Source organism: Haliaeetus albicilla, chromosome 17 (assembly GCF_947461875.1).
Source record: "Haliaeetus albicilla chromosome 17, bHalAlb1.1, whole genome shotgun sequence".
NCBI classification, from domain to species: domain Eukaryota; kingdom Metazoa; phylum Chordata; class Aves; order Accipitriformes; family Accipitridae; genus Haliaeetus; species Haliaeetus albicilla.
Window position 1 is genome coordinate 7,808,643 of NC_091499.1, and position 27,737 is coordinate 7,836,379.

At 39.6% G+C, this 27,737-nt stretch overlaps 1 long non-coding RNA gene across 1 annotated transcript in view; it reads right to left on the reverse strand.

The window, feature by feature from the left end:
* Nucleotides 1–530: 530 nt before the first annotated feature.
* The window catches only part of LOC138689604 (uncharacterized), an 81,817-nt gene continuing 54,610 nt past the window's right edge, over nt 531–27,737 (reverse strand). Inside the window, exons 2-3 of the long non-coding RNA XR_011328524.1 lie at nt 7,104–7,176; nt 531–989 (exon numbers count right to left, since the gene is read on the reverse strand). This is a non-coding gene — a long non-coding RNA (uncharacterized lncRNA). The remainder of the gene's footprint in view (nt 990–7,103; nt 7,177–27,737) is intronic.

The window sequence follows — 27,737 nt, forward strand, 5'->3', positions numbered from 1 at the left end:
AAGCTGCATACATGTGAACTGTGATCTTTATTACTTTCTCGTCCAATCATTTCAGTTGTCTCCTCCGACATCCAGGACCTCTTTAACCATCACAGTATTTTTTTCACAGTATTTCTTTTTAAGCAAAAAGAAGGTGAAATTTCACCTAAATTCCCCAGTTCAGCACCCCATTAGTTATTTGATTTTTTCCCAGCTAACCAGAGAAGGCGCATGACCGGCTGTTTCCAGTAAAGCAGTCCATACCACAGGATCTCAGACAGAAATGCAGCCCCTTAACTAGTCCACGAACTTTGAATAATAGAAAACCTCTTCATTTCTTTAACCTGCACCTAACCTTTAAGTACATTAGGCTTGACCCTCCCCTAAGCAGCACCTGTGAGTGCAATAGTTCTTCTTTGGGCATGGTTAATGGTTGGACTCAATGATCTTGAAGGTCTTTTCCAACCTAAACGATTCTATGATTCTTACAGCTCTCTAGGATGTTCTGAGGGTGGATGCCCATGCCATGCAGCTGCAGTAATTTTGGGCTGCTTTCGGCTTACCCTAAGACGTGTCTGTTCGCAATTTCTTTGGAAAGTCCTCCTTAAGACAGAGGCAATCTTTACGTCTTTTCCAAGGCTATTGCTCGTCTAAAGCATTTCCATCTTTCTTTCCACGTGGTCTGTGCACTGCCATGGCTTTGCAGCTCTCCATGGCAGACTGGGCCAGGAGGGCTTATGGTGGGTCTGCTCCCAGCAAAGTGTTAAAAACACAAAACCTGGGCTATTTGCCTGTCAGCTGAACACGTGAATTCAGTGGTTTGGGGAACCAAAGCAGACAAAAACAAATCAGGGTATTCAGGCATCTTCTACAGTGACTGGTATGGCTGGGGCACAGTCACAGCTCACTTGCGGAGTCACTGAAAGTGTAGCATCATCCCCCCTCAAAGCAGAAAGACATATTTCCCTAAAAAACATCTCTTTGCAATAGCGCTTCCACAGGAGATAGTTCTGAAAGCAGGACAGATAAAATAAAGGGGTTAACTTTATAAAAAAAAAAAAATTGCTCCCTCAGTAAATGAGCTACTCAGATTGTTTGTAAATATACAGATAGTTTTTAGATTGCAGAGTGCCTCACAGCAACTCCATTTCATTTTTGGAAAAGTATCTTACACATTTTGTAGCACTATCAATAAGGAACAATACTTGGTAAAATCAAACAAGCTGGGAAACAATTTGGTATTGATAACACGAGACAGTTCAGTATCCAAACATACATTCACAGATTGTAAATCTCCCTGATCTGCCTGCAGAATCAAAAAGCTGAATGGACTTCAAAGACCCTAAACATTTTAGCTAATCATTTAACAGACTTCTTACAATTTTAATGAAAAACATAATTTACCACAATTACGGTTTAATTACTTCACCCTCAGCATACTCTCTTATATGATAGCTATCAGATCTAATTATTTCCTTTCCATTTGAGTTTATTAAAAAAGGAATTGGGCCAATGTAATTGCTCGAGTAAATCTAGCTATAGTGGAGTAACACAGCTGAGCTTTTATGATGCATCTACTGGGGCACCACTAGCTCAATTTGGGGAAATCTGTACTTTGGAAGAAATCCAGAAATTTTAGTGCAAATAAGACCCACTCAAATACCTCTATGTTTTCGCCAAAAAGCTTCAATGCAGCAGATCTAAACCTCCATTTGAACCAATGAACACTTGTGTACTGCAATTGGAAAGGACAGCACACCATTCAGGGCCTGAAAATGAAGATGACTTAACTATTACAACACTTTAACAAAAATTTAAATCACAACTGGTGGAAACGACCTGGTATCCTCAAATGTCTCAGTCATACAATCTTTTGACAGTATTGTTGGTCGGAATTTTCTGTCTTACCTGTTTTTACCATTGGTGCTGCTGAAACTCTGATATTTTCACTAGAATACATAAAATGAAATAATAAATTTTAAACTACTCAACTGTGAATCTACATCTGCTTTTGATGCTGCATTTCCTCAGGGCATTTTGGCATTCCCGCTGGCCCCTGGCTTAGAAAACACAGCACAGTCTGCCCTGATCGAGCAGTACTGCATGTCCTGCGAGTCACGCAGCTGCAGATGCACCAGCAGAGATACCGTCTCCAACGGCCACCTGACTTACACTTTTCTGGAGACGACAAAGATGCAAATTAGTGATGAAATTACTAGAAAAGAAGCATTTTCAAAAAAACCCTAGGAAGATGGTGGGAACAGTATTAAGCTCAAAATGACAGCATGAACTGTTCTGTTTCATGAATGTCTTAAGTGTGTTGTTTTGGTAGAAAATATCAAACAGAAAGTTTCACCATTTCCTAATCTTCTTTTTCTTCCCTGTAGAAATACTAGCACTTTCTATCAGAGAGAAAATCTAGTTTTCATTCTGCAGTAGTCATCAGTAAGTTTGGCTAAGAAGATTTTGTTTGCAGCACAAAAGTCTTTGATGATATCCTTAACTTGAAGGGCCAAAGGACTTTGGTTTTGGGGGTTTTTTCCCTTGTCTTCAGAACATTACTTTCACTTTCTTAAACTCATTTGGTGCTTCTGCAGATGGAGATGTATTAGTTGCCTTCACTCCCAAGCACAATCCCATTTTTACTCTTGCTTATGTTGCCTCTCTAGTTTGACCCATACAGCTTTATGCCTTCCTTGCGAAGTTTTCCCCCCTGCTTAGTGGAGTTTGTAAAGATTTGCAAAGACCAGGCTCATTGCTATTTCAGAAGGAATGCCTTTTTCCATCCATTATGCAGTAAAATCTCTTTGCATTCTTCAATGGTCTTTACAACATTATTTAATCAGTCTATTATCCAGAGCACAAAGTCACTTCAGTCGTCTTTCTCAAACACTCTAAGCGTGGCTCAACACCAGCAGGATGAAAAAGCTGTATGAATCTTTAATCTCTGTATTACAACCCATTTGTCACCCTTTCATTCCTTCTTTTCTTTTGAGTTAAAACCATTGCTCTGTGTACTCTTAATCAAGCGGCAAACAAGTATGACGTACTTGGCATCAGTTTCACTTGAAAAATTTTTGCTTCACATTGGCTTTTCTACACAGAAGTGAAATGGGTCACCTGGTCTTTAATAAAACTGCCTGCAGCTCATCAATCTGTTAAGTTTAAGATTAATCAACACTTATATACTTCAAACAAGAGTGGAGGCTGGATTTTTAAAAACACTCATCAGCAGTCCCCTCCTTGTCCTCACTGAAATTTATTGGCTTCTGCCACTGATTTCAATGAGCTCAAAAAGCCATTTTAGAAATCCCAGTCTCTTTACTTTATGGCCAAGGTTAATGGTTAAAGAGCATCTTCAAATGATGACCTGGGTCATTTCAATACCCAGAACTCTGAAGCTTATAGTCATTTTCCTTCCACTGAGGTCCCTTCCAACCTAGTATTCTATGATGCTATGATTCATACAGAAGTGTTGATATCCTCTCAAAAAGGCTTTCAGATTATTTTCTAAATTTCTCCATGTACTGCAGAATCCAGTAAAATATGACAGTATGAACACTTCCGTTGTTATCCATTTAAACAGTATTTTGAGCTGTCTGCAGTTTTGATACCTCAATAATTTCTGTTTCAGTGCTTGCTACTGAGAAAAGCAAAATCTCTGCAGAAAAGAAGTCAAAGCATCTTGATAACTCTTTTGTCATCAGATATGGCTCAAAACTTTCAATCTGCCATAGCTATAGCATTGCCTTTAAGACGAATATTATGTGAGAATCAGAAGATATGTGAAATGGGCATATTTTACGTATTTAACACATTCAACATACTTAATTTTGTCTCTTAAAATCATGTCCTTCCTTTTATCTCTAGCTAGGCATACTCATAATGGCCAGCCTCCAGAAACTGAAATCATTTAGGCCTGTTAAGGAGTCCTGAGAGTAGCTTAAATATCAGGACGCTTTTCTAAACCACTTTTTAGATTCTCTGTACCTGTCTTTTGGTGTGAGAACCATTTGGATGGACATACCCACAATTTTGTCTCACAAACTGAAAAACTGGTTGTTTACAAAAAAAAATCTGAGATCTGTATCTTGGTGCAAAAATCCAGAATCTGAAATTTTAGAACAACAAATACCATAAAAAATTGTATGAAAATAATAAAACATGGAAATACGGTATTACGCAATCTCCAGAACCTGTCTAATCTCCCACTTTGTTGGCTTTCCACCATTCTTCTTTCCTCTAGGTGAGAAAATAGAAGTTGCAGACTATGAGTTTTCATAAGATAACAACGTTCCATTCTAATTTCCCTCCACGTCCCCACCCCACAGAGAAGAAATACTTTCCAAATGCAGAACCCAGCTCTTACTTCATTCCCAGCCATAAATATCGTAAATGTGATTCTCTCCTAGGAGGAGATGCAATGGGACTTCATCAGTGCCACCCCCAAGGCTTTTTCCAGGGAACAACAGCATCAGCTGTTCCAGGTTCTCCTGCAAGGCTGCCAGTGAACATTGTTCAGGAATTGCACTGAATTCCCTAGGGTTACTTGGGAGAAAAGGCAATCTAGTCCATTGCCGCTGGCTCCTTCATTAACCTCCATCAATCTTAACATTTACACCTGCCCTTATTTTCCTGCTGATAGAGCCTTGGCAATGCCAGCAATTCCAGGGTATTCCTGCTGGCTGGGCTTTCCTGACAGCATTCATTAGCAGGTAATTTGCTGGCTGCTCTGAAGGACCATGTTGTGTTCTGTGATTTAAAGATCTCTAACATGCACCTGTTGTGGCTAATTGGATTCTACTAATCCTTGCCGTAGTTACTTTCATTAAAGGATGCTTGCAGCCTTTTAAAGGAACTATTAAAACACATCCTTTTCCACTTGCAGATTAACAAAACAAGCCAGCTTTTTATCCAGCTATGCCCAGTCTCAGAGGGAGCCACACAAGCCTTTCTTTTGCTGTGAGACTTCCAGCAGGTTTTTTTTTACTTTGTTTTTACTGACACTGTTTATTATTTAAGATTAAGTTTCAGAATTACAGCATTCTAGTTTCTCAGTCCGAGCGCTGAATGTTTATGTCCTTTATGTGCAAACTGTATTCTAAGCAATGTTTCATAGCATTTTTATTCAAGAACCACCACACCTTTGGAAAAAAAAATCAGGAAATTTTAGCAGTGTCTTTGGCTGATGTCCATTCATAATACAAATTAGGCTACACTTTGAATTTTGTTTTCCTGCCATCTGGTATTTCTGTTACATTGGTAGAAATCTCTGTGTTGGATTTTTTGCAGTCATTCCACAGGCCACTCCCCAGTACTGCATGGATCCGTGGTTCACTGAATACAGATTGAGGAATTTTTATCTGACATAGCTGAACCATAAGCCAGGCAAATGTACTCTTGCAAATACAAATGCAGTGCTAGACATGAGAAAAGCAAGTCCCTTCTGATTTTTGAAGCCCTTAAAGGGGGTCTGTATCACAGCCCCTCCTATTGAAGAACATATTTCAATTTTTTTTATAAAGCTATAAAGCTACAAATGTCTGATGCAGCTGAAGCTCTCCTGCCTCCAGAAAAGAGGATTTCAGCCTCAGTGGGCACCTGATGCATCAGAATTTCTGATGTCGTTTTCCTTTTTCCCCCTTTTTTTTTTAATAATTGCAAAGCTTAAGAAGTTGCTTTGAGTGTACAAGTTAGTTTAAATGTAACCATTACTGTAAGACAATTTTTTAAATCTGCCTTCCTACCCCTTTATGTAATAATTCTCATTCTTCACGGTCATAATTTTTTGCCTGTGTGAACGATGCAGGCAGTGCAAAACAAGTTATAACAAGACCGTTAGAATCAACAAAACTTCTCTGCTGCTCTCCAGTACTATGGTGGTCTGGTTAGAGTTGTCCCCAAAATACTTTTTACAACATCTGCACTTATCAACTAAACCTGGAGAGAAACACTCAGGATTATTTAGTGAGGACATAAAAACCAATATGGAAAGCTGCGCTTTGGCATGGAGTATGCTGGAGAGGTCTGGAGGTGAAAGCACCTTTTTGCCCCATTCCAGTTTTTATACTTCATTGGCATTTCTTTAAGCGTCAGGGACAGCTGTGTCCAGCTGCATGGCAGGATTAGACCACCCTTCTACTGCCTGATGCCAGCTCCACTAGGAGACCCCAAGGTGCGAATGGTTTGGGAAGGGAAATTCAAAAGGCTCCCTGCGCTCCCATGGCTTCTACATCCTTCCACGTGGGGCATGCCTATGTTTGCACGCAGCGAGTGTTTCCCCTCATCTCTCCTACCTACCGGGTGGTTTGGGGGAGCGGGCTGAGCCTCTCACTCCCAGCAAAGAGCAGGGCACAGTTCTTGCCCTGACGTGGAAATCCTGGCCACTGCTCCTCAGGGCTCTGGTGAGTAATAGTTTAATAAAGTTACGGTTTCCTACAGTGCCGTGTATTTTAGTGGTCCCACATTTCCCAGCTTCTGCCATTTCCTCTCTCTCTCAAAGTCACTTTCATGCTTGGAACAGGAATTAATTGCGATTCTTTTGTTAGGAGGGTGAGTGCTTGCCAGATTAATTCAGATTCTGCTGCTTCTACCCAAAAACCGCCTCCAAGAGCCTTAAAGGAACAAAGAAGCAAGGAAGCTCTGCTCTTAGAAACTCCATCACCTGCTCGCATAGTACCGCAAACAAACATCAAGGCAGATTATGCTGCCAGAATTGAGAATTGTACCGTTCTATCATAGCTGAAGAAATTCAGCTTGGTGCTAGGAATAAATGTAAAAACCTCAGGAGAAACGGAGAAGAAAAAGAGTGAGAAGGGAGAAAAAGTTAAGGAAGAGAAATTCAGCTGCAATGGAATAAAAATTGAAAATAAGTAAAAATAACATCCTGCCTTTGACAAGGAAGTTTGAGCTAAGGAAATGATTGCTCTGACATGCCATCTTCACTGGTGCCTGCTGTCAAAACTTCAAAATTCAGAAAATTATTTCCCTTCATAAGGAGACAGAGAAATTACATTTTAGGTTTGTTTCCGTCTATAACTCAGAATAATAGGCCTGTCAGGCAACAGGCTGCTTGAAGTTCTCTTTTGCTTCGTTTCTTTTTCTTCTTTACTCCTTTCTCTTACCTATGAGGTTCGACTGCAAATGCTTTTGTGAAGGGATGTAGGGACACCTATGTTGGGCAGTCCATTTCCAGTCCTAGGGAAACAATAATAAATTCAGTACTCGAAGAGGCGAGTGAAGTACCAATTTCTGTTACAAAGATCACCAGAAGTTCTGGGACAGCTGCTTCTGAAAAGAGGTGGCGACACCATGAAGTAAAGATTTCTCAGACTCCACACAAAAAATTGGACAATTGTGCCGAGTGACTTGTGAAAGATTCAGGATAGTAATGTAATCCTTTACAAATTTGTCCCTGAAAAAACTCTATTTCCTATTGACTGCCTTTTGTTTTCAGTTTATGATGACATTCAGAAGACTTTGTCTCCCCTTTTTAGCTTTTAATGCTGAGGTATTTGCTCTCTCTTCCATGTTCCCAATTTTTCAGTCCTTTTGCCCCTTTCTTTTACGTTACGTTAATAGCCTGACCCTTCTGCGACGTCTCCCACCTACTTACCACAGAGAAAGAAAAATAAGCCAACCTCAGACCTTGAGTGGCCACTCCTGGTCAAGCTGGGCTTTCCCTCGCTGGCTGGGGCCGCGGTCTGGTGCAGACCACTGGGGTGGTAGGAGGCAACAGCCGTCAGACTTTACTGCTCCTGGGCCGGGGCAGAGGCAGGTCTTTCCGCTTCTTAAACTGTATTTTCCCACCATGGAAGAAATCAAATGGACATGTGTATGCTTATACCAGCATTTCTCCAGATGTTAAGAGAGTCCATCAGCATTTATTTTCCCTCTGAGTATCAGGCAAGCAGGTTGTGCTCCAGGAATTTTTTTTTTTCTCTTTTTTACCTCGAGACTGTCACTCTGTGTTTGCATTTCCACCTCCACACTTAGGATTTCAGACTTGTATGTGACAAAGCCTTTCTCTAAAAATGACTAAATCACCTGATTTCCGTGGCAACTTGCCTTATAGGACTGCTAATTAACTGACGTTTGGGTTTATAGAGAACTGGCATGGATTATATTTCTTTCCTAGAAAAGCCAGTATCTCCCAAGCCGTCCTTTTGCCAGAAAAGGCTGCAAACTCTTCAGCTTAATCCACCATGCAGACTTTCTAATATGTTCATCTGGAGAAAAATGAAGTACTTCTAAGCCACGGTACTGGCAAATTTTTCTTGCCCAGAAATCAAGGAAAAATCCCATACTTTATTTTGTAATGCAGCTCACAGAGTTCTCAGCAGGGGACCAATCCAGACCTAGTTACCAGTTACCTACACCCTGTAGGTGTATTTTCCAAATTAAATACCATGACCCTTCTACGAGGTAGCCTCCAACAGAGAAAACAATGAGCCTCAGACCTTCATTAAACAGTGTGTGGTTAAACACTACTTTTTCTTCCTCAGCTCATAATGTGAGGCAGCTGTTTGGTGGAGAGTGCAGGAGAAACTGGATGAAAAGATGCCAGAGCTGTTTGCTTCCACTCCAGCCACTCCTAAAGGATAGCTTTATTAAGCAAAGGAAACAGCAAGTTTGAACACAAGCCTGGTTTTGTCTTTTGTTTAAAATGAATGCATTTAGTGATACGCCAAGAGTTCTCATAAAAGCATTTTTGTTGTTGTTAAAAAAAAAGGGTACAAAGGGACAGAAACCTGAAAAGTTTCCTAATATTTATCTTTGCCTGAGCTGTCTTGATGCCATTTCTTCTGCAGCTGTTTTTCACAAGCTCTCAGATTTGTCTTTTCTTGACTAGGAAGTAAATCTCCGACCCACATTTGAGTCACATCTGGAAATGCTGCGGGAGTTCCAAAGAGTGTGAAAACACCTGTTTGGATCCTGAAAATAGTCTGAAAAGCACCTGTCTGTGGGCATCAGACACTGTAAAATCCATGATTCCAGAGTACTTCACCGTCAATTAAAAGTCCTTTTAAATGTGTCAGCTGAACTTGGCTATTCAGCAAACTCCACTGGAATTTTCTTGGGAAAATTTCTATCATTCTCCGCACTTCTAATGGCCACATATAGATGCAAAAGAACCACCTTTAATTAAAGTTGTGTTTGCTTCTTCTGACCTAAGATACCACAGTCCATGAACAGTCATTTCATTATCCCACTCTGTAATTATAAAATTGCTTGCTTTTTACAGCAATTCCTGCAAGAGTTTTAAGATGTATAATTTAAATTTTTTTTGAGAGTTGTGGCTTATAGGACCCTATTTAAAAAAATATATATTTTAAATGTATCCTGGCATTTTTTGTCCTTCCATTTCTGGTCAGTATCTGCATCCTTTCCACCCTCACACAAAGTATGGTAATAATATTTCATTCAGCTTTTCTACAAGGGGTTGTATTTGCAGTATCTTGGATATACTTCATTTTTAGTCAGAATAAGATATACTGCTCAGTAATTTCATGAGCATCCTGTCTGTTATCTTCTTTCTTCTGAGAGGACTGTATATTTTTCTTTGTGAGAGGACTGTATACTTTCCCTTGTGACTTTGAGGAAGATACCAAGTGCCTCAGGGTGGTCACATGGTTTTACTTGACAGCTGTCAACACAAATGACAGAACAAACATACACACAAACACACACACACATTATTTTAAATAATACTATTTACTTCTTTTAGCCATCTTATACCATCACTGCCTTCTCTGTTGGGAAAAAAAAAAAAAAGAATAGAATAGAATATACTATCTGTGTTGACTTCACTAGAAAGCAGCATTTTATAACAGAATCACAGTGCTAGTAGGAAAGCTGCAACTTAACCCATGTAATCCCATGAACTCCTCTCTCACCCATACAATTTTATAGGACAAAAGCTAAGACAGCACATTAAGGAACCCAAGAAACTTTGGAGAACCCAAAGATTAAGAGAGATGTGTAAGCACCATAACCAGCTTGCCGTAGCCCTTTGTGAAAGAATGTGAAACATCTTCTGTGCACAGAGTGGATGAGAACACAGAGAAGAGCCAGTGAGGACACAACTCTTCTAAAAGAAATTAGAAGACTCTGAAAGTCTTCAGAAGACAGGCAACAGAGCTGGACTTGTCCTAGATATCCCAAAAGTAAAAGAGCAAGGGAAAGATGATTGGTCACTTTTACAGAAGGAGGGAAAGAAGAAACCTTCTGGCCAGCTGAGCTCACAAAATGTGGAGGTTCCTATAGGAGGTTCCTATAGGAGGAACCAGTTTGTTTTATAGAAGTTATGGAGTTAAGACTCTTGAATAAAGTATCCCATGTGGAGAGCATTTAGAATCTCTTAAGACTAGATTGCAATGGGAACACAGAAAACTTACAATGAGAAACAGGCCTGAGTCCTGAGTTAGATTTATAATAAGAAAGAGTATGGGACAGACCTGGGCCAGGAAGCAGGTCCTGAAACCAAGAAAGCAATACTGCACACGGGTAGCTCAGACCCACATGAAAAGTTGGGTGTAAAGAAAAACCTCAGCAGAAAAATGAGCAAGGAGCACGAGATCGCCGGCAGCACTGTGGAGGATTTCAGGGTTAAGAAGCAACGTGCTCCACCTTTGAACAGATGTGCCACAATTTCATGAAAATATTTTGCGGAAGCCTGAAGGGCAGAATTGTACGCAGCTCTGAAGGAACAAAGTATACACATTCTTCACAAAAAACCAGTCATTGATGATGGTAACTGACCAGAATAGCTATCACTTTTGAAGGTTTAATCACCTGAAAGCTGAGTGGAATATTTTTCTTTGGAAACTGGACACTGGCACACCAGTTCATGTGTGTCAATTTTGGTAACTAGGCTAAGGAGGAAACTTAGATTGAACTCAGGCCAACCTCACATCATACAATAGGCAAAGCATTCCTACTTTGAGTGCATTTAAACTAGATTTAAAGGTAAAACTTAATCTTGGAAACGTGAAATTTACAGCTACTTCAGGAGATAGGGTGTCTACTTGAGGACCGAACATACATCAGATACGAGGTCTCCTTAATGGATGGCTTACTGCAAAAAAATGGGAGCCCATGAAGAGCAATTCCTTGATGATTCCAGGGGCATTGAAAAGCTGTCAAGCAAATATAAAATAATGTTGAGAGAAGCCAATATTTTTATCATACTTATGACTAGAATTATCTCTGTGGTGGTCAGACAAAAAATTAGATCAGGAATTAGAAAAACAGGATAAACTCAGGATATAAGAAAAATCAATAAAACTGAAGAACCTATGGGATGGTTTAATTATCTGATAATTATGGAAAAGAAGGACAGAACCCTTTCTCTGTGCCTCAGTCCTAAGGATCTGGTAATGGGTAAGAAAGGAACATTTTCCTATATGCTGAATGAAGAGCTTTTTATTAAGTGGTCAGATGCTGCAACCTGATTCTGATATGTTCCCCTAGAAAGAAAATTTTTACTGGGTTATCCTCCATATTATGTTCAGGTCCTAAAATATTTTGGAAAAATATATTACTTTTATTTGAAGATATTAAAGTTACTGGAGTTCATACAGCTGATAAGACAATATGGTGTAAAAATAGATCAACATAGAGACTCCAAAATAACTGTGAATGACTTGTGATGATGAATTAAAATTCAGTAAACAATAAGTAAATTTATGGTTAGTGAAATAAACTACCTATGCAGGAGAAAAAAAAAAAAAGACTGTACAGCTTCCTTTGTCATTCTGAAAACGATTATATGTCAGTATTGGACTGTTCTACCAACTATGCAGCACTAGAATTACTAAAGAACACATCTTTTGAGCATGCAATTATCTGACATGATATCAGAAAGTTGTATTTGTTAAGTATAGAACACCAGCTGGGTATAAAAACTGATAATGCATTGCAATATACTACGTATTTAAAAGTTTTAAAAATGAGTAGGATTTTAAGGACGTTTCTTCACAGCCAGGTATGCAGAAACTGGTGAGGATTTTGGTAAATTGTATCAGAAACTGTTGAAAGTATGCTTTAAGAATTATGAGTCAAATTCAGTTTCAAATTTAAATTCACACTCCTAAATGAAGGCATCATCTTTGAATCCAGGACCACCATTTCCTGAAATGCAATGCAGCATGTAGTCTGAGTCATCTCTTGGTGACCTGCACAATGACTGGAAATATGTGTTCTTTTGTACCAGAGTGCAAACTCAATTACTCATTAATAATAAAATAAATAAATAAAGCCCCTTGCTTTCCTGAAAACTCATGCTTTTTCTTCGAGAAAACACAATTATTCTTGTGGTACATTTTAATAAAAGACCTATCATTCTACAAAGTTGATTATATTAAAATTGAAACTAGGGTGGCATAAGGAACAAGCTAAGAAATCCCCTCAAATGTCAGTTAATCCAGGAGTGAGCTCGCAAGCCTCCTGGAATGAATATCACTACGAAGCTGCTAGAGCTGAGCTTATGGCTTTTTTGACAATTGTAAGAGCCATGGTTACAACTTTTATGCTTCACAGGCTTTTATACTAACACTATGGCTCAACGTGTGCTTTTACATGCGGGTACATTAAATGCCACTATTTTATGAATTCACGTACAAAAAATATGGGCTTGTCTGTCTGGGAGAGACTTCCTACAGGAAGCAGAGTAACACTGTGACCTGTGTCACATTCACAAAGTAAGCGTAATCTGTTTCTCACTAGCAATTAGCTTTCTGGTACAAAAATTGCTTTATCCCAGAACCTCAGAAAGATACTATATAAATGTTAATGCCTGAATGGATTCTGTCAACTTTTTATTGTAACTATAACCTTTGCACTAACATTTAGTAGTACATTTCACGTGCTAAATCCAAAGAACTGATCTACAATGTGCACTTAAATTAAAACTGAATTTTAAATGATCTTTACCCACCAGCTAGTCAGAGGAATAGTGTTGCTAGTGCTGTACTTAAGCAGCTGAAAAGACTAAAGATTAAGGTCAGAAATCCAGCTATGTGTTAAATAATTGAGCAAAGCGTGCTTTTGGGAATCAAAATGCTAAACGTTTAGTGTGGCATGGATCTCATGTTGCACAGCTCCCAAGGCAGTGGAAAGGATCCGTCCCCTTGTGAATGAATCCAACCTTCAGCGTCAGATTTCTTCCTTCAGAAGAGCCACTACTGGCCCCCCACCCACAGCAAGTGCCTTGGAAAGGAAAAGCAAGGGCTTTGGAAAGTCTTCATATCTGCTCTGCTCTCCTTTGAGTGTTGTGGGCCAATATGGACCTACACATGCAACACATTTTTTAAGGGTAGGTAGAAGCGAGCATCTGGTTCATTTAGTTATTTAGTTAAGGACTATTCAGTACAAAACAAACAAAAAATAACAAGAAAAGTGATAAATGGAAAGGAAAAGTGACCGTAACAAAGACTAGAGCTCTTTGGCCACTGACTGATGGCCATTAAGGGAACTGCTCAGGCACGGTCTTGAGGAGGGTCACTTGAACTGTGTAACTAATGAGGGGAAACATGATTATCATCAGCATTTGGGGATATTTCGGGGGACTTCTATGAAATTTCTGATGGGCTTTTGGAAGGGTCTTGTAGGATTATGTAAAGCTTATTATGGGATGTTTAGGAAAATGGCCAAAGGAAGGATCATAGCATAGCAGGGAGCAACAAGCACAAGAAAAAGGAGAAGAGAGGGGAGAAGGGGCCGGTCACGCATATGCAGCAACATACCCGTGGCTGGGTATAGCCACTATAGGAGGGGTATATAGTGGGTGTATTAGGCAAATTTAAGGCCTGTGCTAATATTTGAGGAATGCATGAATGTGGGTGTGCTGGCAAATTGGGAGGGAGAGGGGGACGCAGCATATTTCACTAGTGAATTTAAATCCTGACTCAGTAAGTGGTAAGAAGAGGATGGGAACACAAGCAATTAGAGAGAGTTTGTCAGCACAAGACGCCTCATTTCTGTTGAGGTGTAGCATTATAAATGGGATAATGTGATATGATAGACTGCACAGCAGGGGGGTGACCGAGTTGACCCTGCGTGGAAGCTGACAGCAAAGCCCTGACGCTCCTCCTGGTCTGCGCAAAGAGAAGACACCAATTTCCATTGCTGCATATTTGGCATCTTTCAGAAGAAAATTCTCAGCAGGCGAATTATAAATAAACATCTCATAAAAGAAAATATCCTTTCCTACATTGTTTCAATGAAAATATTTATTCTGAAGGAACGTTTCCTTAATCTAAATCAAATTAAAGCTGTTAAATCTTCCTGCACAAGTTGTCACAAAACCAGCACAAATCCTTTATCAATAGTTTTCATTAGCCCAGAAAGTCAGCGCAGCAAGAACCCTAACTCTCTATCCATCTGGTATTGAAACAAATATATATACATATATATGTTAAAAAAATCAGATTACTTTTGTACTCCCCAGAGTCTTAATTTTCAGACTGTTGCTTTGAGCACCAGCAAGCAAGATGATACAGCCTTTACATAAAAGTGAAACATCACACCTTTTGTGTACATTTTTCTGTTCTGTACCTTACTGTGCCTGTAGACAATATGAAATGTAAGAGTGAAACTAGGCTTCTGCAGTTCAGGCAGTAACATCATCAGTAGGTTTAGGTTGCTGAATTTGAACAATGAAGGATCACCAATGTGTTTGAAAGCCATGACCTGCTATGGGGGATATCAGGAGGACAACCTCGGCCTTAGCCATCTATGGTTATAAAGCACTTTTCATCATCTCATGTAGATTGCAAAGGATGAGAATCCTCAGAATCACTGAGGCTGGAAGGGACATCTGGAGATCACCCAGTCCAACACCCCTGCTTGGAGCAGAGCCAGCTAGAGCAGGTTGTTCAGGGCTGTGTCCAGGCCAATTTTAAGTATCTCTAAGCATAGAGACTCCACAATCTCTCTGGGCAACCTTTGCTGTTTGACCACCCTCACAGTAAAAACATGTTCCTTAAGTTAAAATGGAATTTCCAGTATTTCCAGGCAATTTCCATTGCCTCCCAGCCTGTCACTGGGTGCCACTGAGAAGATCCTGGCTCCACCTTCTTTAGTCCCCCCATTCATGTATTTATATGCATTGATAAGATCCCCCTGAGCTTTCTCTTCTCCAGGCTGAACAGTCCCAGACTTCTCAGCCTCTCCTCGGACATTAGATGCTCCAAGCCCTTCATCATTCACCCCTTCACTGGACTCTCTCCAGTATGTCCACATCTCTCTTCTACCGGGGAGCCCAAAACTGGACCCAGCACTTCAGATATGTCTCACTCATGCTGAGTAGAGGGGGAGGATCACCTCCTTTGACCTGCTGGCAACACTTCTTCTCATACAGCCCAGGAAACAGTTGACTTTCTTTGCTGTAAGGGCACATTGCTGGGTCACGTTCAACGTGGTATCCACCGGGACCTCTAGGTCATTTTCTGCAAAGCTGCTTTCCTGCCAGTCAGGCCCCAGTGTGTACTGGTGCATGGGGTTGTTCCTCCCCAGGTGCAGGACTTTTCACTTTCCTTTGTGGAAATTGAAGCTTGGAAATGTGAGCTTCCATGGCCCATTTCTCCAGCCTGTTGAGGTCCCTCTGGATGGCAGCACAGCTCATATGATATATCGGTCACTCCTCCCGGTTTTGTATTGTCTGCAAACTTGCAAAATCTGTCCCATCATCCAGGTCATAAATTAAAAGTTCTGGCCCTAGTATCAACGCAATGGAGCACACTGCTAGTCACTGGCCTCCAGCTGGACTTTGTGTTGCTGCTCACAACCCTCTCAGCCTGGCCATTCTGCCAGTTTTCAGTACACCTCACTTTCCACTTATTTATCCCATACTTCATCAGTTTGTCTGCGTGGATGTTATGGAAGACAATGTTGAAAGCCTTGCTTAAGCTGAGATAAACAACATCCACTCCCCTCATCTACCAAGCCAGCCATCTCATTGTAGAAGGCTGTCAGGCTGTTTAAACATCATTTCCCCTTTGTAAATCCATGTTGACTACTCTCAACCACCTGCTTCTCTTTCATATGTTTGGAAATGGCTTCCAGGATGATTTGGTCTATACGGACTTGTTAAATGGTGGGTTTGTTCAGAATGTAAGTATACACTTTTAGGCAAACAAAATAGGCATGGAACTGCAGGTAGTCTAAGCCCAGCTGTACGTCAGTTGGCTAGAGGAGTAAACTAGACTGTTCATATAAGGTGGTGGTTTGTTTTTGGAGTGCTCAAGACATTTCAGTTATCCTTAGACAGATAAATGGGGAACAGAATATCCTTCCAATATTCATTACATGGAGACTTAGTCAAAAGTATTGAAGCTTTTGGAATGACACAAATATATTCTGGTAAATTCTGTTTGTCTCTGACATAATTGAAGCCCTTTTGCTATGGGTATAAGATTTGCATATCATGAAGTTGATCCTGGACTTTGGCTGTTTTAACATCCTTGTTGAACACAGCAATGAGGATAAGTTTGTCAAAGGACTTTTTAGTGCAGGAACTGAAACAGGAGAGAAAAAAGAAAAATAGCTACAGATGTTTGTACATGAGGGCTTTGTGTCCACGCTCCTGTTACTGTCAGTGGTCACCTTATTTTGATTGCCCAAACGTAGGTGCCCAATGCTATTTGAGATGCCCTGAGCATGCCCACGTGCATGAATCTGGTAGATAAAGGAACCATAGAAGACCTACACTCTTTCAAAGCAGCAGATGGAGGACAGGTAGGATACCCTAGAGCATCTCAAATGGCACTGGGTACCGACATTGGGGTGATTGAACCCCACCCATGATCTCCACTACCTACAGAGCACACCACAAACACTAATGATTAGGTGACATTTTCTCTTCAAAGCAGAAATGTTTTTCTTCCTTCTAGTATCATAGTCAACAGATAGGAGACAAAAAGGACGGTCAGGTACATTGTTTTCCTTAGGCTTCGCAAGCTGGCTGCCAAACCTGTACAATTTATACTTCTCCACTCCCACTTTTAAATGTTTCAAAATGTGTCTATTAAAGCTCTTAAAGGGGGAAAGTTTGGTGTTCATAATTAACAAGATAAATTAGTTGTATCTTTTAAATTAAATAAAAAATGGAAGCCATGGCTGTAGTGGCTCTTTTGCAGGAATATTGCAGCTTTGGTTTTGTCATATCTGCCTGAAATTCTACTTCCCTCCTTATTTAGTAGCCAGCCAGGGTCTAAGTATTATATCCAAGCCTGGTTTAACACCAGTCCTAAAGGTGATAAAATCTAGTTTGCTAGAGAAAAACTCAGCTGAATAGAAATTCATACATCTATTTCAAAAGACTGAACTCATTTGCTCCATATGTTCTTTCATATTTAGAAATTTACATGGGAACATTGCATTTAAGGGCTGATGTAGATAAATTATTTGTGTGCTCAGCAAGCCCATGAAGACTAAGAAAAATACATTCAGTAAGAGCATTAATAAAATGCATGATGTAAACGGTGGGTATTGATGTAAAGCAATTTGCTCACTCAAGTGTTTCTGTTACTAAGAGTCAGCACAGAGAATATATTCCTTTCCTTTCTCTGCAGCTCAACAATAGAATGGAAATTGAACTTTTGTGGAGTATTAGATGTATGTGTCACTGATAGATTTTGGAAAGCAAAAGATACTGAGATACAGCCTCATTTTAGAACATTCTTGGGTGTGCTGAAAGATGAAAATGATGGTGGCTCAAAAAATGGTTTTAAAATGGCTCTAAGGTTCTTAATACTGAAGGTCATGCAACTCACCTGATGGGTTTTGGGGGCAGAGTTAATCTTTGGTATCAAACAGTTCAGCAAGGCTATTTCTTTGCAGCTTCTATTTGCCCCAATTCCTCTTTTCCAGAACGTTTAGAAGTACCATGGTCTGTCGTGCTCCGGGGACCATCTTCTGCCTCAGATGCTATGCCAGGGGAAATGCCATGGTAGGAGGAATACAGAGAGCTGCCACCTGGGTTCACTTTTGGCAGCAAGGCTGTCGTGGTACAGTGCAGCACATCAGAACCTCTCTCCTTCCCTGCTGAAGAAGGGAAGGTGGTCCAGACCCTTCTTTTTAACTCTTGCTTCTCAAGAGCAGGAGTTTTCATCAATCCTTTCCCCCATGCCCTCTAGTCTACTGAACAAAGATTTTTCTTAACCAGATTTTCCATACTTTACAACTTGATTTCCTTTGTTCGACTTTTCTTTCTTTTCTTCCCCAGTATTTTTTTCCTGGAACACTTAAACAAGTATCAACCCTACCCAGTCTTTGCTACAACTTTACTGCTCCAATATTCTACCAGTGAATCATCTTTTTCATGTAATTCCATTCATACCAGGAAACAGTATGATGTCATAACAAGGTAAAAATACTCACCTTGAAATAGTGCTGATATTTGTAAAGTGAACCAACTTTTCTTGCCCACTCTGTGTTCTGGGATGTGTGCTGCAATATTATTATTATACATTTTTACTGGTAACATCAGTAAAGGGAAGGAGAGGCTGATTCCTTAAGGCTGATGTCATTCAGAAGTGTCTGGTTGTCTGTTTATTAACACTGTAAGACTCAGAAACTTTCTTCTGCTTTACCTAGTCAACCGAGACGCTAGTACGCATACCAAGAGATGTCTTGCATTCTGCAGATCGTATAATGAAATCAGATGGCTATTGGCAGTTGAAATACAATCAAATGCATTGTTTTATATGGCAAAATTATACAGAAATTTTGAAAACTGACTGAATTCTTCCCTTTGTCTATAGGGTATATACCAGGCTAGGCTGTTCCGGCTTATAAACACTCACTGCCCATCTCTCACTGGAGAGTGTGTCTGCCACAGAGGGAAACACTGGCCGTTCTGGCTGAAGACTATTAGCTGGCTCATGAAATAAACACCTTTAAAGTCTTAAAAAGCTGCTGGGCACCCAGCTTTTGTTGCTTAAACACTCTTTGATGCAAGCACTATAGCGTGTTGGTCCCCAGCCAGACACACCTTTCAAAAGCAACGTGTGGGGTCCGTCTGTCCATCCGCAGAGGTCTCGCTCACCGCTCTGGGAAGAGCTCCATCACAGGCGTCCTCCTTCACTAGCTCTTCACTGTGAAAGTCTCCTGACCAGCCCTTAGTTTGTCTCAAGCACTGTTGAAAAGTTGAATTTAAGAAGCACGGAAGAGCTTTACAATGGAATTAACCTGCATCATTGTTGACTTAAGAATCTTTTTCAGTTGGATCCAACCAAATGATAAATTCCTTTAATGTTTGGTTTTACTTCCAGCCATCTTATTTTCCAAGAACTGTGATACATTACACCTGTGTCTCTCCTTTTCATGCATTTATTTAATATTGTTCATACTCCCCTCCTTAACAGCAGCCCTGGAGATTGTTCCAGTGCTTTTCTTTTCATACTGCATGAATCAATGAACTGGACACCTGACCATGTGCAGCTGTATTTGTCCCTGTGGTGATCAACTACTTCACCACTATGACAGAGTAATGACTCGAATACATTGTCCATCTATTACCAACTCAGATTTAAGAAATGGTTGGTTAGAAGAAAGCGGGACTTTTTACTTATAAGTAGGTACAACAGCTGAATAATCCCAGTGGGTCTTAAATTTTCAGTCCATCGCTCCAAAAGTCCAGTCACTCATTACAGCACAGTGTGTGATAGTTTTCTAAGAAGCAATGACTAATATTGGAGGAAAAAAACAACACCTCAACAAAAAAAAAAAAGGTGGAGGGAATAAAGATGTATCTGATCTGAGCTCACTATGTACAAAAATTGTTATGGTATTGCAAACCTTTTTTTATTTAGTCAGAGAAAAGTCAGTATTTTCATCAGATTTCTGATCATTAGTTCAATGCTTTTGTGCTTAACCTAGGAATTTCTTTTCCAAAATACTTTGCTGGCAAAATAAATGCCAGTAGGAAATGATAGGATAGTTTAAAGAAATGTCTTTCCATAGGGCATATTGCTGATCACTGTTAAGTTATCCTGATATGGCAGGGTACCAGATTTTAAGAGAGAAGAGTTTTAATTAAGTAGGAGAGAGCACTTATTGCCTGCTAGAGACAAATCTGGCAGAAAGGTTTGTCATTTCGACTGGGGCCATGTTTCCGGCACAGAGAGATCCTTTTAAGCCAATGCAGTTTCCTTAGTAAGTAATTGAAACACGCTCAGGTGCAATGCTGAGAGCAAATGTCGTGAAAAAGATTTTCTGGGAAGAGTCAAGCAGCCCTACTTCTGATCAGTAATTCAGAGAGAGTCTCACACACAAACGGAGACATAATCATTGTACTGCTGAATGGAGTGATGTGTCGGCGCAGAACTTCACTTCTGATTCAGTGGTAAAGGAGAGCACAGAGACCTCAGCCAAGGCTCTGGCAGGCACTGGACAGGCTCACAGGTAGATCCAGACCCTGTTACAGCACGCTTACTTTTTTTTCCCCTCTGCAGATAGCTTTTCTGAGCGTACCAATGCCAATGTATTACCATATTTTATTTTTTAAATGAAAATCACACTCTATAGCTTTGGTATGGCTGCTTTAATACACCACAGAAAGTGGAAATTTGCTTGAATGCCTTTCACTCGATTACTGCAGGATAGCCAGTTGCCCTTCCCTCTTTGTCTGCAATGACAGAGAAGCTGTAGCAATAGGACGATCAGCTCCTCTCCACGTTATATATGTGCACACAGGTGCAGCAGCAGCCCTTGAGCAGAGCTTACTGCCTAGCAAGCAGTTACTCACTTTTAAAACAATGTTATGACATTATAGAGAGGCACACTGAAAGGCTAATTTCTCAGTGGCCAGTGCAATTTTGCATGTGAGTGTTATGCAAACATCCACACACAAGGAATACTATCTCATAACAAGAGGGTAATAGGAATAGTTTCATCTGCTGCGATGAAGGCTAGAATAGGTATAGCACTGGTGCACCATCTCCTGCATTTTAACTGTGGTATGATTGTGACATTAAATAACAATGACCTTGTAAGGGGTATCACAGATGTTATCATTAGGAAAAGGATTCATAACGGTGTAATTCTATTGTGACATGATAAAACAGATTATTTTTTCTTACAAGGAAGAAATATAAATATAGAAGTTTGTCCTGATGAATTATTCCATTTGAGGGCTCACCATGTTTTGCAAAGAACTTACTTTAAACAGCCAGTCTTCAGATTTTGCGCATACTTTGTTTTAACAGTTTGAAACATGTAAAAGCAAATGTAGCATAAGCTTTAAGCTACAATTTACAGTAAAGTCAGCTTCCTCTAACTATGCATTGAGTTCCTGAAACTGGTTCCAGTACAATGGACATTTCTCTCAATTCGTGTTAAATTTTATTCATGTTATACTGGGGAAGAAGAGAAGTAGAATGTAATTTGTTTCGCAGCATAAACTTTATGGATGCTGGGATTTAACCGTTTGAGAACAGAACTGAGTGGAACTTCGGGAATATAATCTGATATCCTCTGTCTGCTGAGCTCACTGCCAATGACAGAAACAGCATTCCTTTTTATGTAACAAATCAGTTCTGAAAAAAACCAAAAACCACAGTAGAGTTCTTTTGTGATACGTCCATAGAAATCCTCCTGAGTTTTCATTGTGATATGTGTGTTCACATCCACTTTTTTGGTTGGTTATTGGGAACAACCATGATTGCCATGCTACAGAAATTAAAGCAGGACCTCATACAATAAAGCATAACAGGTAACGAACAGCAACATATTCCAGTAACCACATTAGCACACAAAACCCTTTGTCTCACCTGTCAGGCACTCCTTTGGAAAAGCTCAAGTCGTAGATTCTGATTTAATGTAGTCCAGAAGCTGGATACAGCAGTGCCGAGACCTGACTTCTCATTCATCAAATGTCGAGAGCTTGTGGCTACGCAGACTCAAGTGGAAGTTTGCAATCTATGGAGATTTCATCTGCTGTGATCCTAACGCTGGGGTGTTGGGTAATTAAAAACAAGTGCTGACAGCTGAGATTAATTGATTTGGATCCATGTTATGGTTTTTATAGGAAGCACTGATTGGAATCTGGGAAAATGTGAGGGATTTGTTAGGTCATGCCAAATGAAGTTGTCCGTTAATACTAACAGCAAATAAATCAGGTGTCATTTAAAAAACAGATAAGTAAATTTTGGCAGATTCTGAAAGATCAGCAAACTATTCATTATCAGGAATGTATTAGAGGGCATCATAAGCAACCTGAGTGTATGGACAATGCAGAGAATTCAGATTTTTCCAGAGATCTAGGACACCTACACAAGCCCCAGATGGAAGCAAATTTTTATGTACTGGAGAAATCCAAGAGTGCTGAAATTGGAGCCTTTTTTGATATAGAATCACAGAAGAAAGAAAATATGGCTAAAAAAGGTATAGAATATTCTACCAAAATGAGAGATGTTAAATATTAAGAAGAGAGAAAATATGCTTTTGGTATAATAGTAATAATTTCAATGTGTTATTTATCCCACAAATACCTCTCTGCTATGCAAATTCCAGTGGAGCATGAAAAATAAGAAATTTGAGCTGGAACTCAGACTGCGCAGAACCTTTCTTGACATCTTTACAGTGCAAAAGCTTTTCTTTAGTTAATGGCTCCACATTAAGAAGGCATATGTATCATGGCTAAGTAATGTTTCATAATGGAAGTAGAGTAAGCAGTAAGTAGATTTAATGGAATGAAATTAATCGATGGAAAATTTGGTCTGGTTACACGGCAAAATTCCTCCTGGGAGTTTAACTTATAACTGTTGCTCAGTAGTACCAATTCCATCTTTTTGTCTCTCCAAATTAGCTGTAATAGACATGTTTCTTGAGGAACAAACCAAATTGGTTAAATCACTAGCAAATCTATCCTACTAAACTATGTAGGACTGTTGGAAAATTATCTGGACGCTCCAGATTTTTTTGCCTGAAATTTCACTGACGTTACCAGTAAATTTGGTTGCTCTACCGGGATATATGTAATTGTAAGCTTTAAACAAGTGCTGCTGGTGAACACTGAGCTTTAAGAGCAAAAAAACAACTCTGGCCTCTGTGTTGATCCATGAATTACTTTTATCTTCCAAAAGAAGTTGAAAAGCCTTCAGTAAAATTGAGTAAAAGAAAAGAAAATGTTTAAAATAAGAAAAGGCTTAAATATATGAAAATCAAAATAAAAGGATACCTGAGAAAAAGTATTAGTCCAAACTATTCATCTTTCGTGGCACAATTATGTATTTCAATGTGGTATCTAATTTATATGCTGCTGTATGCACTCCTGATGTCAAAACAGAGAAAAATAAGCTTACAAATATTCATACAACTGCCTTCCAGTAGAGAAAATGCAATTACACATGTTTCTGCAACCTCTGGCTATGAGGAATAGCAGCAGTGATTTGATTTTAACTTTCCCCAACCTTGCCTAAGAAGCGTAAAGATCTCCCTTTTTACCGTGATGTGTGTCCACATGTCAGCTAAAATTCAGCCCAAAGAAAAACTCAGAATGTTATTGTGAGAAAGAAGTGGAGGTTCTGACCACTGAAAACAGGAGATACAATATCTTAAAATAAAATCTCATAAGAAAAGAGGAATTATAGACAAATTGAAAGCCTAATGTCCTTGGGTAAAATGCAATGTGCTTCGTAACTGCAACTTAAATGTCCATGCTGCACTCCACCTGCTCGGATAAATCACAGACTCAGCTTATGCCTTTCCAATAGCTGGACAAAGCATTAAAACAGGAAGCACCTGGGAGAATTTTCAAAGTATTATTTTTTGAAGTAGTAAATTTTTAATTAATTTAGTTACCCACAGAGAAAGCAAAGATTCAGTTTGGGGGTTGGGGGGGGCGTTATGGACAAAGAAATATTCTTGGTCTGCCATAAAGAACATGTGTTACTATTTCAGGCATATTGCAAGACTGTCCTTTCTCTTGGGCATTAAAGGAGACAGAATTTTTCTTAAGGGAAGAGGCTGGGGCCGAGGGTAGACTCTTGTAGTGAAATATCTAGGCTGATCGTTTACCAAGACATGGTGTTGGTATGCAAATATATATAGATATATACATGCCTATTGATATGGACTAAGGGGAAGAAGTTTCAGGAGCAGACCTACAGGTCAAATTCACTGGCACTTCAGTGAAAGAACACTGCTTCTCCATAGGTCAGCTGAGATACCACAGGAGGTCCTACGGCTGATAAAAGGCACCAAGAGAATGGTAACTTGGGTCTAAATTACTGTGGAGCCATGACACAAGTTTTAGTTGTAACACAAAACTCTAGGATATTTTAGAGAGAGACTGCTTTCTAGAAACAGCTCATTAGGAGAGGGCTTTTTGTCTTCCCTCTTCCAGAATGTAAAGCAGAGGAATTAATTAGCAGAAAGCCTTTAAGTTAGATGACTATTTCTCCAGGAGAAACTATGGGAAAAGTTAGCTCCCTATTGTCAGGGTATCACGGAGTCTTTGCTGTGTGTGCTTCAGATGGCAGCTTTACCTCTTATGAAGTGTGAGGGTTTATGCTAATTAATTTGAAGGTCAAATCCATGCTAATAACCAAATTGAACTGGTGCCTCTGTGTAAAGGTCACTGGAAAGGAATATGATTATATACAGTTTTCACGTAGGGACTATCAGCTTCATTGTGGCTTTGCCTCTCTCCAGCAGTGTTTCTGTGAGAGCAGTATTTTGCAGAGCTGCAAGAGTCTGAGAAGAGTTTTGCGAATTGGAAAACAGCATAACTGAGGAACACCTCTGCTGGGAAATCATATTGGAAGATTGTTTTATATAGTCATGTCATCACCACAATATTTATTCCACTACATTCATAAAAATCCCTGTCCTTAAAACATGCAATGCACCATGTCCTCTGCAGGTATTCTCCAGGGCCAGCACATTCAGGAACCTGCAGCATTCTAAACCCTCTAAATTTTAAATAGATAAATATAGGGTTTCTTGTCATGGAAAACTAAGGGGAGAGGGAGAGGGATGACTACTGTTGTATGAAAAAGCAATTTCCTTTGCCAGTAATCTTTTGAACTCTCATTCCTATTATTTGTGGTGCTTGTGTTTGAATAAGGTCTTTATCTTCCTCAGTACAGCTCTTACGTAGATGGAATTATTTATTTTCCTATAAAAATGCCTATTTCCACCAAGAGTATCTATAATTCAGCCTGATTTCCTTTGTTAGGTTAGTTTTGTTAAAAACCTAGGAAACCAGATGCTCCTTCAAGTGTAGAAAGGCAGAAGAAAATATTTCACAAAAACAGCTGGTCCCTTTGACAGAGTAGTAAAATGTTTGTCAACTTTCCACTATGAGTAGATGGACCCCAGAGAGACCTGTCAGGAAAGGATCCCATACAGTAAGCACATAAGCTTCTCCTAAAAAAAAAAACAAATAACAAACCAAAACACATTGAAAAGATGGAATAAAGGATCTAATATGAATATACTACAGAAAGAAAGCAAAGCTGAGCAGGGCAGGAAAAACACTTCCACACAACAGAGTGCATATCATAAAAATAAAAATTTTGAAGTGCTTTGCATCTGCCATGCTAAACGGGTGAGGGGTTAAGAACTCCAGGCACTTTCAGATAGTTCACTGCTGGTATTTGACTCATTCACTGTGAAATTTTCCTTGGAAGATGCCACTGTATTGAACATTTATAGAGAAAACCCAACCCTTCCCTACAGAGAGCAACTCAGGTAGTACACCCAAACCTACCTGAGGTCTGTCTGCTTTCTCTGAAGTGAGAAGATGTTGTGCTCTAGTGACCCTGAGCTAAATTAAGTTTGAGGATAACTGGTAATCTCCTAGGTGTTTGCACTCACTTATGTAGTAACCGCTGGCAAGCCTCTGGCTTCAGAAAATACACTTAAGCAAAACAAGCATTCTAAGGACTTTTGAGTTTTTGAATTGTATTCCCCAAACTAAGCATCTGATTGTTATTCAAATTAAAGACCATATTGGTCTCTGAAGACATGAAATTAAAATGCTAGGGCAGTGCAAAGGAATGGTAAAAAAAGCCAAAAGACAAGTCCTTAAAATGTAAAATCAAAAGTTCGTAAGGATACAGATCATTTGCACAATATTTAGTTTGCTACAAATAGTGGCAGTAGACTTGTTAGTATGATGGTAGCGGATTAGTAACTTTTCTGATTCTGTAACTGAGCTCCAGTTCCTGGTTTGATAATTGTGTATTAGATGTTCCTGAAACAATTGCATATACTTTTACACCAAACAAAACCAATAACCTTTCTTGCTGTGTGCTCTCACCAAATGACAAAAGCAGCATGATCTAAAATATTTGTCAGAGTTTATAAAATAAAACTGAGATCCTTGACTGAGATTAATTTTAACTTCTGGCACATAAAGTAAGGCTGGCATTAATCCTATAACTTTTAGTCATAAGTATCTACTTTACATTGCATTTGAACAAATTAAGAGTATGATTTACCAATAACTTATTGCTTATTTTCCATTAAGTTTTGCTACAGTGAATGTTAACCTAGGGCTGCAGCTGGTTTATTCTTCCTCTTTGTTTAGATCTGCAAATACCCACTGGTGGAGGTCAACTGGAATGTCAGAAACAAGGGTGCAGGATAGTGTTCCCACTAATAAAAGCAGACATTTTGGGTAAAATTAAAACAAGAGCTGAAAATAAGTGGAAGAAATAGTTAAGCTGCAATTAAATCCTAAATTCAAAGGAAAATACTCCTGTTATTCCTCTATAAAAGTTCTTTATTTTGAAGGCAATAAGTTCTGAACAAGTAAGGGTTTATGGCTCAGTGAAGAAACTGATAATCTGCAACTGCAGTGAATCTAAATAATGAGCATGGGGGTGAGGGCCAGGATACCAGCACTCTGCAACCCTCCTCCTGAGTGACAGAAAGACTCAGATTCACTGCCTTAAAGCTGTCAAGAAGAAAGTGATGGATCTAGGCTTAATACCCAAAGTGGAGTAGGAAAGTTGCATTTGTTGTCACTTGATGCTGGTACGGCATCCTACCATGGCTCAGTCACAGACATCAGTTTAAGAGCCTGAAGACACAACAGTCCCTGAAAGCCAGGCTGTTCTTGGTCATTGCAATGACTGCACCAGAATTACCCACATGGCCCTGGGCATTTAGAAGAAGGAAAATGTTAGGGCTTAGTCCTCTCAGACCCTGTATGACCCCAAAGACCTTCATCTCAACAAAGAGGCAGTTATGACCTATATGGATTTAGCCAATTTTAATGTTTGCATCAGTGTTCAAAATTGAGTTGTAATATAATGTTCACCAGAGGAAACAGTTTCATGTGGAGCCGTGCCTACAGGGTCACAAACAAATCACTCAGAATACTTTTATCCATGGTTGATGCAAATAGTTATTAACTAACAAGCCCAGAACAGAAGATGACATCTGGTTTAGCAAAGAGATACTTGCATCTCAGGAAAGAGGAAAAATGTTTTTTCTGCTTCAGAGGAAACTCCTAGATTATTGCCAGGTAAAGAGGAAATAAAATTTACTCCTGGAAGAAAGATGAAATCTGCCCAGAACTGACAAAGGACTTCAAGGGGGATATTAGCTAACAAGCTCAACTAGTATGGAGTCCTCACTAATGAATGCAATTTGAAACATGAGGCAAGTGCGAAAAAAAGAGCTTCTGACAGCCATCTCATCAGGAGAGCCTACAACAGGTCAGCTGGATAAGGAAGATAGAGAGAGGCACCTTTCTGATTCAGTCTTACTATAAGTAGATTAAGGCAGGCTTTTTTTCCTGT